Source organism: Capra hircus, chromosome 12 (genome assembly GCF_001704415.2).
Source record: "Capra hircus breed San Clemente chromosome 12, ASM170441v1, whole genome shotgun sequence".
Lineage (NCBI taxonomy): Eukaryota > Metazoa > Chordata > Mammalia > Artiodactyla > Bovidae > Capra > Capra hircus.
In genome coordinates this window covers 74131603-74145830 of record NC_030819.1, presented here as the reverse complement: position 1 = coordinate 74145830, position 14228 = coordinate 74131603, and the positions used below count along the sequence as shown (strand labels likewise).

Below are 14228 nucleotides of genomic sequence, written 5' to 3'. Positions count from 1 at the left end.
GGTTGTGCGACCTGTCATGCGGTCAGGCATTGTCATGGAGAAGAATTGGGTCCTTTCTGTTGAGCAGTGCCGGCTGCAGGCATGGCAGTTTTTGGTGCATCTCATCGATTTGCTGAGTACACTTCTCAGATGTAATGGTTTCTCTGGGATTCAGAAAGCTGTAGTGGATCAGGCCAGCACACCAATGAACAGTGGCCATGATGTTTTCTTGGTGCCAGTGTGGCCTTGGGAAGTGCTTTGGAGCCTCTTCTTTCTTGGGCCAGCCACTGAGCTAGTCGTCTCTGGTTGGTGTATACAGTCCACTTCTTGTTTGACATCACAGTCCAATGACACTGCAAAACAACAATTTTTTTAAAAATTTGTGGTCAGCTCATGAAGCACCCACTTATCAAGCTTTTTCAGCTTTCCAATTTGTTTCAAATACCAAATGACCGTAGAATGGTTGATTTTGAGTTCTTTGGCAACTTCTCACGTAGTTTAAGAGGATCAGTTTCGATGATGGCTCTCATTTGACTGTTGTGAAGTTCCTATGGCCGGCCTCTATGCTCCTCACCTTCAGGGCTCTTGTCTCCTTTGCAAAACTTCTTGAACCGCCACTGCATTGTACATTCATTAGCAGTTCCTGGGCCAAACACATTGCTGATCTTGTGAGTTGTCTCTGCTGCTTTACAACCCATTTTGAACTTGAAAAAAAAATCACTCAAATTTGCTTTTTGTCTAACATCATTTCTAGAGTCTAAAATAAACAGCAAGTAATAAGTCATTAGCAAAAAAGCATAAAGCAAGAAATGTGCATCAAATGATGTATAACATAACCACATTCATTTAAGACTGTTTTCCAATGTCAAATGGCAAAGTGCAACAGTGTAAAACCATAATTACTTTTGCACCAACCTAGTAAAGTCTTGACTTCTATTTTCCATAAAAGAATGACATTTCTGCAACCCATATACAAAAGTTAGTGTGGTATTCTATTGATTCTATTTTACTAAACATCTTGTTTTCATCAGATGTTTATATAGGAATTTCAGAATAGCTACTGACCATCCCAGGTGGTGTCAGTGGTAAAAAGCCTGCCTGCCAATGCAGGAGATGAGGGTTTGATTCCTGGGTCAGAAAGATCCCTGGGAGGAGGGCATGGCAACCTACTCCACTATTCTTGCCTGGGAAAGCCCAAGGACAGAGGAGCCTGGTGGGCTACAGTCTATGGTGTCACAAAGAATTAGACATGACTGAGCGAGTTCACTTTCACGTTTCACTTTCAGGCATTGGAGAAGGCAATGGCAACCCACTCCAGTGTTCTTGCCTGGAGAATCTCAGGGACGGCGGAGCCTGGTGGGCTGCCGTCTATGGGGTCGCACAGAGTCGGACACGACTGAAGCGACTTAGCAGCAGCAGTAGTAGTAGCAGTAGTGACTAAATAACAACAGCAAAACTGAAGCAGCTAGGCACCCATGCATGCACCTGAAAAAGACAGTTACAGGCTATTAAAGTGTGAAACGGGAGCACTGTTAGGAGTCATGTTACGCCCATTACACCTTTCCTTTAAGCATGATGTTTCAAGATAACAAGATCCTTGTGAGAATCTTATTACAGCAGCTGATAAGGATAGCAACCTGTACAATCAAATGTGAGAGGTGGACAGGCTTTCAAAAGGCAGGGCTTCCCTGGTGGCTCAGATGGTAAAGAATCTACTTGCAATGCAGGAGACCTAGGTTCCATCCCTGCCTGGGTCAGGAAGATCCTCTGGAGAAGGGAATGGCTACCCACGCCAGAAAAGCTCCTGGAAAAGGTCAGAGTTCATTCCAACTCCAAAGAAGGGCAATGCCAAAGAATGTTTAAAACGACCGCACAATTGCACTCATCTCACATGCTAGCAAGATGACGCTCAAAATCCTCCAAGCCAGGCTTCAACAATACATGAACCGAGAACTTCCAGATGTTCAAGCTGGATTTAGAAAAGGCAGAGGAACCAGAGATCAAATTACTAACATCCACTGGATCACAGAGCTGTGCCATGCAGGCTTTTCTCTTGTTGCTGCTGGAGGGGGCTACGCTCTAGCTGCCACGCTCAGGCTTCTCATTGTGGAAGCTTCTTTTGTTGTGGAGTACGGGCTCTGGAGGACAGGCGCTTCAGTAGTTGTGGCTCATGGGCTCGGTAGTTGTGATTCCCCGGTTCTAGAGAACAGGCTCAATAGTTTGGCGCATGAGTTCAGTTGATTCTTGGCAAGTGGGTTCTTCCCGGATCAGGGATTGAACCCTGTGTCTCCTGCACTGACAGGTAGATTCTTTATGACCACACCACCTGGAAAGCCCACAATTAACTCTATACCAACCATGCAAAATAAGTAGGGCATTGATATTTTAACAACTGTCTTATGAAGCAGTTACATTTAGACATTGTTTTTGAATTTCATACAATTGTACATTATGTTTTCTTAAAAGACGGTATACCTGTATTTTACATATTGGAAGTTTTGTTAGTAATTTAGCTATGACTATGACGTTTTAATGGAGAAGGCAATGGCACCCCACTCCCGTACTCTTGCCTGGAAAATCCCATGGATGGAGGAGCCTGACATGACTGAGTAATCACTCACGCAAGACAAAGTCATGAATGAGATACTTCATCTTTTAAATTTAAAAAGTATTTTTATGTTTTTAACTGGCTGATGAAATTATAACTTTCATGTTTTCCCACCTTCCAAAGTTGGTTTATTAAATATTACTAAATAATGTACATAAAGTAAAAATGTTACTTGCTCAGTCACAGCCGACTCTTTGCCACCCCCTGGACTGTAGCCCACCAGGCTCCTCTGTCCATGGGAATTCTCCAGATAAGAATACTGGAGTGGGTTGCCATGCCCTCCTCTAGGGGATATTCCCAATCCAGGGATCTAACCCAGATCTCCAGCATTGCAGGCAGATTCTTTATAGTCTAAGCCATCAGGGAAACGGTAATGTATGTAAAGCAACCACCAGAAAGGGAATCAGCTCTATTCTCTTTTCCTGTGTTTTCCATTATTCTGCATACGCGTGAGTATTGATTTATTATACTAAAACCTCCCAAATCCCCAGAGAGCAGCGTGACGAAGAAGGACTGACATCTCTCTGTCACAAGTGAACAGCCAGCTGGCACCCTCACTCAGGCAGGAAACAGGAATTCAGCAAGTGGGCCAAAGGGAGACTCAAGTTTTCAAACAGGAAGCGACATGGAATCTACTCCTGGCTGTCAGAGGTTGCTGGTGTAAAGCTCCAGAGGTCCGGAGGAAAGATGATGCCTGCTTTGTCGTCAAAAGGTCATTAGGAGGATTACATTGACAGCTAGCTTTGGGTCGCATGCCTAGTTCTGTGGAAAGGCAGAACCAGACTGAACGAGCTAACTTTAGTCAGAACCGTGACACTTAGTGGGCTTCCCAGGTGGCTCAGTGATAAAGAATCTACCTGCCAATGCAGAAGATGCGGGTTTGATCCTTGTGTTGGGAAGATCCCCTGGAGGAGCAAATGGCAACCTACTCTGTATTCTTGCCTGGAAAATCCCATAGACAGAGATGCCTGGAGGCTACAGTCCAGAGGGTTACAAAAGAGTTGTACACAGCTCACTAAACAACAGCCACAACAACATGACGCTTAATGCCCCAGGTGATCAGAACAAATCATTCACCTGGGCTGGGCCAGGATTCTTTCATGCGCTTATAACTCAAATGTCTTGGCTCCATTACGCTATGCGAACAAATGGAAGTAACAGTTTCATTAAATGGCAAAATTACTTTGGAGGAGATCCACCAGCCACTAACTTGACTGCTGGGAATCAGTCCACTGAAATGTGTCCTGGGGATTGGGGACTGCCGAGGCTTTCCTTGGCATATGTTAGGTAAACTAGACACACCCTGTGTTCTCTGATTTGTCATACTGAGGCCTCAGCTTCACTGTACAGCAATGCCTTTCCCTCCGCATATTGCCCTCTCTGTAAGAAGCATGGGGCAGGGGATATGTGCATCCTTTGCTATACCATCTCAAGCATGGCCCAGGCTTTCTATTCATTTCCTTTACCACAGCACAGATAGGCCTCACAACATTTATCAGGACTTTAACTCTTCATGAAGTAGACAGCCTCCATTCCAAGGACTGCAAAATGGAATGGAAGGCAGGAAGCTTTTGCAGGTTAAAGAACAGGGAAAAACAAAAATAGAAAATATCTGACTGTCTGGGGCCACACTGTCAACCTTGCTTGGGGTGAGAAGGAACAAGGAAATAAACTCAGTGTTGCCTTGCCATTTGGGGATTTGTTTAGTCGCTTAGTCATGTCCGACTCTTTGCCATCCATGGACTGTAGCCCACCAGGCTCCTCTGTCCATGGGATTCCCCAGGCAAGAACAGGGGGGTTTGTCTGACTGAATATACTGTGTTTCTGATCTAGTGGATGAATTACAGGAACATAAAAGTTCTGTAAGTTTTGGTTTGCTGAGGTAGTACTGTAGGCCCAAGAGTCTCCATGGTGGGCCTAAAATTTAGTTCAAGTCTAGAAAAAGAGGGAAAAATAGAACCCCCCTTTCCTTCCCTTTGTTTCTCCTCCCCACTCTCCCCTCCTTCTCCTCCCTCTCTTTCTCTTCCTCCCTGCTTTCCTTCTTATTTTTCTCTTCTTCCTCTTCCTTTTCCTCCCTCTCCTCCTCCCCACCCCTCCTTCTCCTTCTTTCTCTTTCCTCTTCCCTCCTTCCTTCCCTCCTTCTCTCCCTCCCTCCCTTCCTTCCTCTGAATAGTTACTGAATAACTACTAACACCTGCTGTGTGCCAGGCATGTTTAAGTAAAAACAGATGTGGTTCCTGCTCAGGGATCTTGCAGTCTAGCAGGGGAAAGAGACAGACAGTAACCAAACAATTACTCAAATAGAAATCATTTCAAGTTGATAAATGCTTTGATGAAAAAGTAGAGAGTACTAGATAAGGAGGAGCTTAGTCTGGGGAGTTAGGAAGAGTTCTTGACGAACTGAGAGCAGAGCAGGATGCTTGGCAGATTCACGGGCATTCATTCAGAGGCTGAGGGGAATGGGGAGAGAAAGAACATTTATTAAGGAAGGAACAGCTCGTGGGAAGGCTCTGAAGCAAGGAGGGTCTGGCCCTACGTCCAGGAACTGAAACGAAGACTATCTGAGAAAGAGAATGACATCAGAGCAGGGAAGAAAGTTAGGAAGATCACGGGTAGACCAATCATACGCCACTGAAAGGTTTTAAACAGGGCAGTGATATGGCCAGATGTGAAATATCCAAATAGAAATGCCGGCCTTCTGGGGATGAGTGCAGATTTCAAACAGCAGGCAAAAAAGACAAAGCTAGGGGCTTCCCTGGTGGCCCAGTGGGAAAGAATCCACCTGCCAAGGCAGGAGACACAGGTTCAATCCCTGGGTCTGGGAAGATCCTCTGGACAAGGGCATGGCAACCTATTGCAATATTCTTGCCTGGAGAATCCCATGGACAGAGAAGCCTGGCAGCCTAGAGTCCATGAGGTCCCGAAGAGTCAGACATGACTCAGTTGAGTAAATAACAACAGGAACAAAGTAACTCTGCTAGGAGAAAAAAAAATGGACTTGTAAACTGGATATATATTATTTTTTAAAGTATTAAAAAAGAATAAGCAACATCCACACAAACAGCTCCAAACTGGAAATAAAACAAATGTCTATTAATTGACAAATTGATAAATAAAATGTGCTATATCCATACAATGGAATCATTATTGGGTAATAAAAAAATGAAGTACTGATACATGCTACATGATACATGGATGGCCCTTGAAAACATTAAATGACTTGAGTGAGACAAATGACCACATATTGGATAAATTTGTTAAACAAAATTTCCAGAATAGGAAAGTCTATAAAAAAATTTTTTTTAATAAAAAAAGCTGTTGTATAGGGCTGGGGACAGGGTGGAGGATTGACTGCTAACAGATAAGGGGTTTCTTTTGGGGAAAAAAAAATTGTTCCAAAGTTAGATTTTGCTAATGATTGGGCAACTCTGGGAGTATACCCAAACCACTGAATTGTACATTTGAACACTGTATGATAAGCGGATTATATATCAATCAAGCTGTTAAAAAAGAAAATAAAAAATTATCTAGAAACTAGGGACACCTGTAGAAATAGATTTCAATCCTAATTTCTTCTCATTTTATATTTGTTGGCCTAGAAATAATTGTAGATCGCAAGAGACAACAGTGACTGTCTGCTAGCTTGAGTTGGGAGCATTTATTGCTGTTTTAGTTTAGGTTAGAATGAGAGAGTTGTGCCCATTGTGCATTAAGCTAGCAGTATGGAGCAGCTGTTTCAGTTAATCATTATAAGGACTGCAAACAGCATTCAAAGAGTACTTACTTGGTTCCTTCAGCATTTTAAATGAATGCTCTTAATATGTTAAAATAATACTTATTCTCGTTCAGTATTTTTCCTTTCAAAAAAAACCCTGTAGTGTTGAAATCTTATTTTCATTAAAATCAAGGTGTTGGCTTAACTTTAAAATATTGCTCCAGATCTTTAAAACATTTCTTTTCTAGTTCTTAAATTCTGATTAGGAATATGTGAGTCATTATTACACACTGCATAGGTTCAAAATAGCTACAGAGAAAGGGAATATGAGGTTGAGGTGGTGGGATGCTTCCATTTTCACACTCTGAGAAGGACAAGGTTTCTTAGGGAAGCATTCCTGGTATCTGTATTAATCAGTTTGATAGTTTCTCAGCTGCTGTGTGTGCGTGCATACGTGTGTGTGTGATAGTTTCTCAGCTGCTGTGTGTGCGTGCATACGTTGTGTGTGTGTGTGTGTGTACGAGCTTCCAATTTCACTTCACTTATGCTGCTGACTCTGTTAGGTTTTTATTAAAATTCATTTCATTTCCCTTCCCAGCTTCCCTCTTGCGGGTGTGTGCATGCCAAAATATAATTCAGGCTTAACCACTTTACGTGCAGGCTACTTCATTGTCTTGTTTTATGCATGAGGAAGCTGAGACTCACAGATAATAAGGTACCTTGCTTGATTTGGTTGAGTCACCAGTTGATGAGTTCTTCTAGTTGGAACTCAGGTCTCCAGATTTCTGTTTCTTGTTAGGGAAACATCTCCATTTTCTAGCCCTAGACCTCTATCTTTTCAAATCTTATACTCATGAATAAATATCTACATTGAACATCATTTTATGTTGGCTATTCTTAGAACAGACCTTTGTACAGAAGAGGTGGTAATCTAGGAGTTGTAAATGGAGGGGGAAAAAATCAAAGGTAACGATTTTTGGGGGGCCATTCGTTTTCCCCTGTAACAAAATTTCCCATTTATTTCTCCAATTTTAATTAAACAGCAGTAACTGAAGAATATCTAGATTTTTTTTAAACAAAATATGGCAAACAGAACCAGGACTCTGACCTAACAGATTTTAGAACAAGAATGTCAATGTCAACCGGAAATTAAAAACTTCCGGGCTCCTTCTTACATAGATTATAATCCTCTAATCTCCCATCTTCCTCTGTGGCCTTAAGATCCGTGCTCTGCAGCCAAGAGCTTAAAATTATTAAACCATAGATGTCTCTTCCCTATTTAAAACTCTCCAGTGCTTTCCACTGCATTCAGAATAAACTAATTCCTATATTGGCTTACAAAACCCTACAGGATATAACCTGTGCTTGTTTACTTCTCCAAGCGTGTTTCCAAGCTTACTTTCCTTTTACTTTCTCATACCTTCCCCCTCAAACCCAATTCAGGGCCTTAGAATTAGCAGTTTCCTTTGCCCCAAATGCTTCTGTGATATTTGCATGTCTGTTATGCAAACCGCTTCTTAAATGATTCCTCCTCAAAAGGGCCACTCCATTGCAATCGTCATCACATCATTCCCTGCATTTTTGCGTGGAGCTTAACACCGAGATATTTTTCTCCCCTGCCCATAAACTCCCTAGAACCTAGATTTACGTGTTTTTGAGGATGCTCAATCGAGAGTCTGAATAGTCCCTAACATAGAAGCTCAACAAAAATTTGTTAAGTGAAGAAACGAACATATGAATATGCCCTTTCTTCCTTGCCCTCCTCTCTTCCAACCAAGGCAAAACTCATAATGACGATACAGTTAAAAATGTCCTTCTCATCTATCAGGTATCTCCACTCTTGAGGAAAAGATGTCTTCGAGGAGACTGCAACTTCACTGGACTAGCCTTCCGATTCTACCTTGATTCTAAACATATTAGCTTTTCATCTCCGTCTTGGTTTCTCGGTGATCAAAGCTTTACTTCCCGATTCTGACATCGCCTCACGACGGAAAGGTGAGCATTAGGGCCTGGAGATCCCTTGATGCCAGTTGTTGAGGTCTGCACGGGGCCGTGGGCCTGGAGCGCTGTGAGTGGTCCTCCGGGAAATGCAGGGGGGAAGGGGCGGAGCTGTGTCAGAGGATGAGCCCTTCTAGAGCCATCGGATCTCGAGGGGCTGCCGCTATGGGAAGGGGCCCCCGGAATCAGAAGCAAGCACAAGCTACTCTGGGGCGAAGAAGGAGCCCAGCTGACCTCCGGCGGTAGAACCTAGGGGACGAAGGAAAGGAAGCAGGGCCTTACACCCGAACCGCAGAGCAAGCCAAGGTTTGGATATTTTGCCAGAGGAAAGGGTTAAACGGTTCCCCAGGTAACGGACCAGGAAGCGCGCAACACGTCTGCGGGAGGTTCGTAGGTCAGCCTCGAGTTTAAAGCTCCCGTGGGCCAAACGGACTCTGACCAATGGGAATGCCGCTGGGCATGGTCACGTGACGCGCGCGGCCATCCGGCTGGCAGCCCCGGAGCACGTGGGAAGGCTTTTTCCTGTTCCTTCTCTCCCGTCTAAAAAGCCCACCCACTTTTTGCGCGGGCTTGGTCGCGGAGTTCTTCTCGCGAGAGGCGGGGAGTCCTCTCGCGAGAGCGAGTGGGAGGCGTGAGGACTCTCGGAGGTGTTGCGGGCTGGAGCTGCGGTGGCGGAAGCCGGGGGCGGGCGGGCCGGCCGCGGGGCGGGGAGGGGGGGAGGGCTGGGGGCCGCTGCGGGAGGGGGGCGCCCGCCTCCTTGGCCGCTCGCGCCGCTGGTCGTTGCGGGCGGGTGTCATGCTTGTGAGCTGCGGAGGCTGCGGCCCCCCAGGTGAGCCTTGGCGCGGGTCCGCCTGCTGAGGTGAGCGGCGCCCGTTGGCTGGGGCGGCGGCGGGGCGCGGGGCCTCGCTGGATGGAGCGGCCGGGAGCGGCCCGCAGCCCAGGCTCTGACTTCGGGGCTGCCCGGAGCTGCGCCTTCGCACGGCGGAGGGAGGAGCGGGGCGGGGAGAGGAGAGGAGAGGAAGCCCGAGGCTCTGGGCCTGAGGAAACGGGGACGGGCGACCTCGGGCTTCCTGGGGTCTGAGGGCGGCGGCGGGGCGGCAGCTCTTTGGGTGACAGGCCTAGTTTCCGTCCCCTAAGGTGGTCTTAAGAGCCGGGGCCCCGCCGTGCGTGCTGCTGCGTGTGCCTCGTTGGTGTGCGTGCTGCACGCACCGAAACCTTTGCGGGAGGAATAGGAGGATGCACTTTGTCCCCCGAACCAACAGCCATCCTCTGTCAGACCCCTTTGAGCCCTGGAATCGGGCACAGCCCAAATATTGTGACAAACGGAAAGCGTCAAGCAGCTCCTCGGCGTGCTACTTGGATTTATCCGCTCTCAGATTTCCTTCAGCGCTGTTAAACGGCTCAAATGCAGGCCACCACCCCTCATCTGAATGGACTGGGTAGACTTACTCTTTTATTCCAGGCACTTAAACTGCCTTATTAAAAAAATACGTGGGTGTGACCAAAGTGTTAAAAACGTTGGCAGAATAACAATGGGAGTAGAATCTGAACCGCAGTGTATGACGTGGGGACAGCCTTTCTGGTTTCTTTCCACTGAAACCCCTGGTAAACTGGAGGTAGTTTAGCTTAAGATGCTAAGGAAATTTCAGGGTGAGAAATACTGCTGAGACATATCTGATGGCCTTTTTGCAGCCTGGCGTTAAACATTCTGGTTCGCTTTTCAGCCTTGTAATTCCTCAGTCCCTTGCAAAACTCATAAGCTTTCCTTAGCTGTTTTCCACCTTGTTAGGGATGATATATTGATTGATACTGATTTTGGTATGTCTGGAAATAGGAAATGTACTCAGAAAATTTAGGGTTCTCAGCAGTTATTTTAATGTCTTATTATTGTCTTATTTATGGTTTTAGAGGAAATGGCATCCCAGTGCCCAGCACAATCACTGTCAGTTTAGATACTACCATTTTAATGAAGCTCTTTAAATTCACAGTTATATTTTTGAAGAAGTACCCTGATTATGCATACTTCTTTATGGCTCTTGTGGCAGAACTGACCCAAAGGTTGACAGTGAATTTCACTCTCGGCTGTCACACAAGTTTATGAGAAATCTGAGAATGTAAAGGGCAGTCAGAACAAATTGCCCAAATTGAACTGGTGCCTAGTGATGAATATCTGTACCCACTTAGCTGCTCTGTTAATAAAGGCCTAGTGGTTTACCAGGCTGATGATATTTCCCAGTTATTGAGGAGATGGGACCTGCGGAAGACCCTGAACCACAGTAAGAAATTCTCTAGCTTTTCAACTCTTCAGAGAAGTCTAGAAGCTGAAGAAGTCTTCCTTTGCCTTTCAAGGCTGGAAGAAGGATAGTACATTTGTTTTTCTTTTTTTTTTTTTTTAATGAAAAATTCCAGGAACTTAACTGTCTGGAAAAGTAAATCAAACCAAATCAGATGATAAATTTCAGGTTATTCTTAGGGAAATTTCCACTAGTGAGTAGGCTATGCTGTTATTTGTAACTTGGAGAAAACATGAAAAACTTCAGCAGTATCTTTCTGAGAATGGGCAAAAGAGACTTTTATAGATTTAAGAAGTTCTCTGCCATTTCATCTTGGGAAGCTGATTTTCAGGGATAGAAAAAAATTTTTTTTTTTTGCTGGTTTTTATCACTTGTTGGCAATATTTTCAGGTTTAGGATGTAGATACTTGTTAATGAAGTCACTTTGGGTAGGGTGATTATTTGATAAGCTAAACTGTTCTTTTTCTGGCCTGCATTTTAGTAGTAAAATCAATGATTTAGAGGAAATGAGGAATGGGACAGGTCAGGAAAAGATCTAAGCTGGCCTGGGCTTGAGTTAAGGGTTAGTATATAAACTGCTAAAGTAAGGAAAGAAACATACTTCATCAATTTAGAAACAAATCAGACAGCTCCAAGTGGCTTTATTCTGTCACTCATCTTCGTATATTAAAGTTTATTATAAAATATTAGCATCAAGGCATTTGAAATGTATAGGTTAGAGACTGGACAGGAGAAAAGAAAACATTTTTGGACTAATCAGAGAATGTTTCATGGGAAAAAATAGATAAATGGCATAGAGGATTGGAACAGATTAGATATTACTTGAGTGAAAAAGAGGTACAGTGTAAAAGAAAAAAGTAAAAAGAAAAGAGTTTGTGTTTGGGAGTCCAGCAGATCTGTTCGTTGATATTACAAAGCCTCCTTTTCTTCATCCCCGACAGGAGAGTTTTTAAAACCTTAGTTACTGTGAAGCACATAGTAACTGCTTACCCAGTGTTTTTTTTTTGACCTCTTTTAATGTCTTGAGGATTATTTGCCTGCAAGAAACAGAAACCATTTGAATTAACTTACTTAAAAAGGGCGTTTGTCAGACAGAAGTGTCTGAAGTCCAGCTCAGCGTTTGGAAACCAGAACAGGCAGTTAAGCAGCCAGTTTTCCTCTGGGAAGCCATGACATGGGTCTTGTGTCTCTTACTCTGTGATGTCTGTTTCGACTTCTTTCAGACTGACTCTCTCTTTCAAGTTCTTGGTTTCTGTTTCCCCGTACCTTTGGTTTGCATGAGACTTTGGTTTGCTTTAGTGCCGACACAAGATGTTTTGATTTTGCAGTATGGTTCTCTAGAGATATCTTCATGTCTTAATTCCGAATTTCTGGAGAGAGAGAGAGTCCAGTTGGTCAGGTACCTACTTGTAGTCCTGTTGGCTGAGGGTGGGGAAAGATGGAGAAGATGTAGGTGTGCCCTACATAAAAGTCCCAAAAAAGTCCCACAGTTTGTATTTTTTCAGGCTGGGTACTACAAGTTCTCTAATAAAGGGGGTGTGAACAGGCAGGAAAAGGTGGATACTTCCGGTGTACTCTGACCTCCTACAGTTAGAATTTTCCCCTTAGTAATCCTCTGAACTTGTTCTCAGCAATGATCTCCTTCAGGACAGGTTCTAGGTGTATGAGGGCCAAATGTGTATGTAAATCAGGTGTCCCCAACCGCTAGGATCTAATGCCTGATGATCTGAGAAGCTGATGTAATAATAATAGAAATAAAGTGAACAATAAATACAATGTGCTCGAATCATCCTGAAAACATTCCCCCCCCCCCCCCAGCCCTGCCAGTTGGAGGAAAAATTGTCTTCCACAAGACTGGACCCTGGTGTCAGAATGGTTAGAGGACCACTGAAGTAAATGTTTTGTGTCTCAGTTTTCTTATGTAAAAATGGGTATAAAACAGCAATTTCTGCTGTGAAAAATATGAATTCTGTTTATCAGCAATTCAGCAGTGCCTGCCTGGCAGAGTGTAAGGGATGTGGTGTGACTGTGACTGAGGGCTGTGGGTACTGCGGTGTGGCTCCTGCAGCATTTGAAGAAGAAACTCATTCCTAGCTAAGTCTAGTGCTGACCACTGCATACTTAAAACTGTTTCTTGACTTGAGTGACACCTAAATTCTCCTAAATCGCTACCTGCTTTGACTGCCACTGATTTGGGGTTCTTCGTTTACCTGCCTGGGGACTGTTCGGCGTGATTGTCTTCTTGTCTTGTCAGAGTCTCTAGGGTCAGCTTTCAAGCTCTCTCTATGCAGATAATTCCTAGAGTAGCGTCTCTAGCTCTGACTACCACAGCTAAATGTATTTTTTAGGTGCTCTTTGGATATTATCTTGACATAAAATAACACTATCTTCCACACCCTCTATTTGGCTTCACTTACAGCTCCCCAACCTTGAAACCTTAAAGTTACCTTTCACGCTCTTTTGTGCCTTGTGTATTCTGTTGGTTAATAGGCTCTGCACAGAATTTTAGAATGCTTCACATGTGCCAAGCACTGGGCTCATCTGCAAAGGAGATCTGTTCACTCATTCTTGCTGCTGGCAGTTGAGGGTAGAACATTATTATTATTTGCATGAGCTGCTTAAGTGCCTTTTCAGGAATATGTTCTTAGAGCTGTGAAATCACAGATGCCACTGACATGGAGAAATGTGTTCCTGAATTAAAATTTTGAGCATACTTTTTTGTTAAAAATAATCTTGTAGGTGGGGATTATGCAGAAGGTTAAGAACATTATTACCCTACTTTCTAGGAAGCGTATTCACATTGAATGCGCAGCCTCAGTATTTTAGGGTATTGTTTTTAAGCTGTGTTTGTTGTTCATATACAGGAAATTATAGAGAAGCAGATATCTTAGTAGATAGATTACATTCACACTTTTTACATGAATGATTATTGTGTTGAAAGACAAAGTAGTAACTGATAGTGTGATATTTTTAGATTTTATAAATCAAACTGCAGGACTGTACCCAAGGAAAAAGCTAGCATTTTTCAGTTCTTTGTACATCAGGTATTGTTTTTAAATGTATTACTTAATTGTATCCTTATAACCATCCTGTGAAGATGAAGCCTTGGGTTCCTTATCTGCAAAAAGAATAGCACCCTTTCACACCACTTTGTATTTGATGGTTGCTCTGGGGTTAACAAGATAACTCATCAATATTGCTTCTTGTATAGTGTAGGACAGGATTTTTTTCAGTTCTTAACACACGATGTGTTTTGTCACACATCATATTTATATGTATGTTGTAAACCCCATAATTCATTGTTATTTTCAGTTTAAAAGTTGTTTTTTAAGGAATTAAAAAAGCAGAAAATATTTTTTATATTACCCTTATATTGACCCTTTGAGATATTATGCTTAGTTTAGATCCAGATTTGCATGTGATATTGTTTTTCTTTCGCCTGTAGAAAAAAATTTTTTTTAACATTGATTATAATGATGGTTGGTTGGTGATGAATTCTCGTAGCTATTTTTAGTTCAAGTAAATTTATTTTCTCTTAATTTTTGAAAGATATTTGGGAATGCGTATCTGGGTTGACACTCTTTAGATGTTTGCCCATTGTTTTATTTTACGGTTTGGCATAGTTTCTAATAAG

The 14228-nt window shown here is 43.4% G+C and overlaps 1 protein-coding gene across 6 annotated transcripts in view; it reads left to right on the top strand.

Moving 5' to 3' along the window:
- The window catches only part of AKAP11 (A-kinase anchoring protein 11), a 49328-nt gene continuing 43504 nt past the window's right edge, over positions 8405-14228 (top strand). For 4 of the 6 annotated variants that reach the window (XM_018056790.1, XM_018056788.1, XM_018056789.1 and 1 more), the window contains exon 1: positions 9022-9129. The gene's annotated coding sequence lies outside the window, so the exon portion shown is untranslated. Of the gene's footprint in view, positions 8607-9021; positions 9160-14228 lie in introns of those variants that run through there. The other 2 variants (XM_018056787.1, XM_018056786.1) reach the window with 2 other exon arrangements.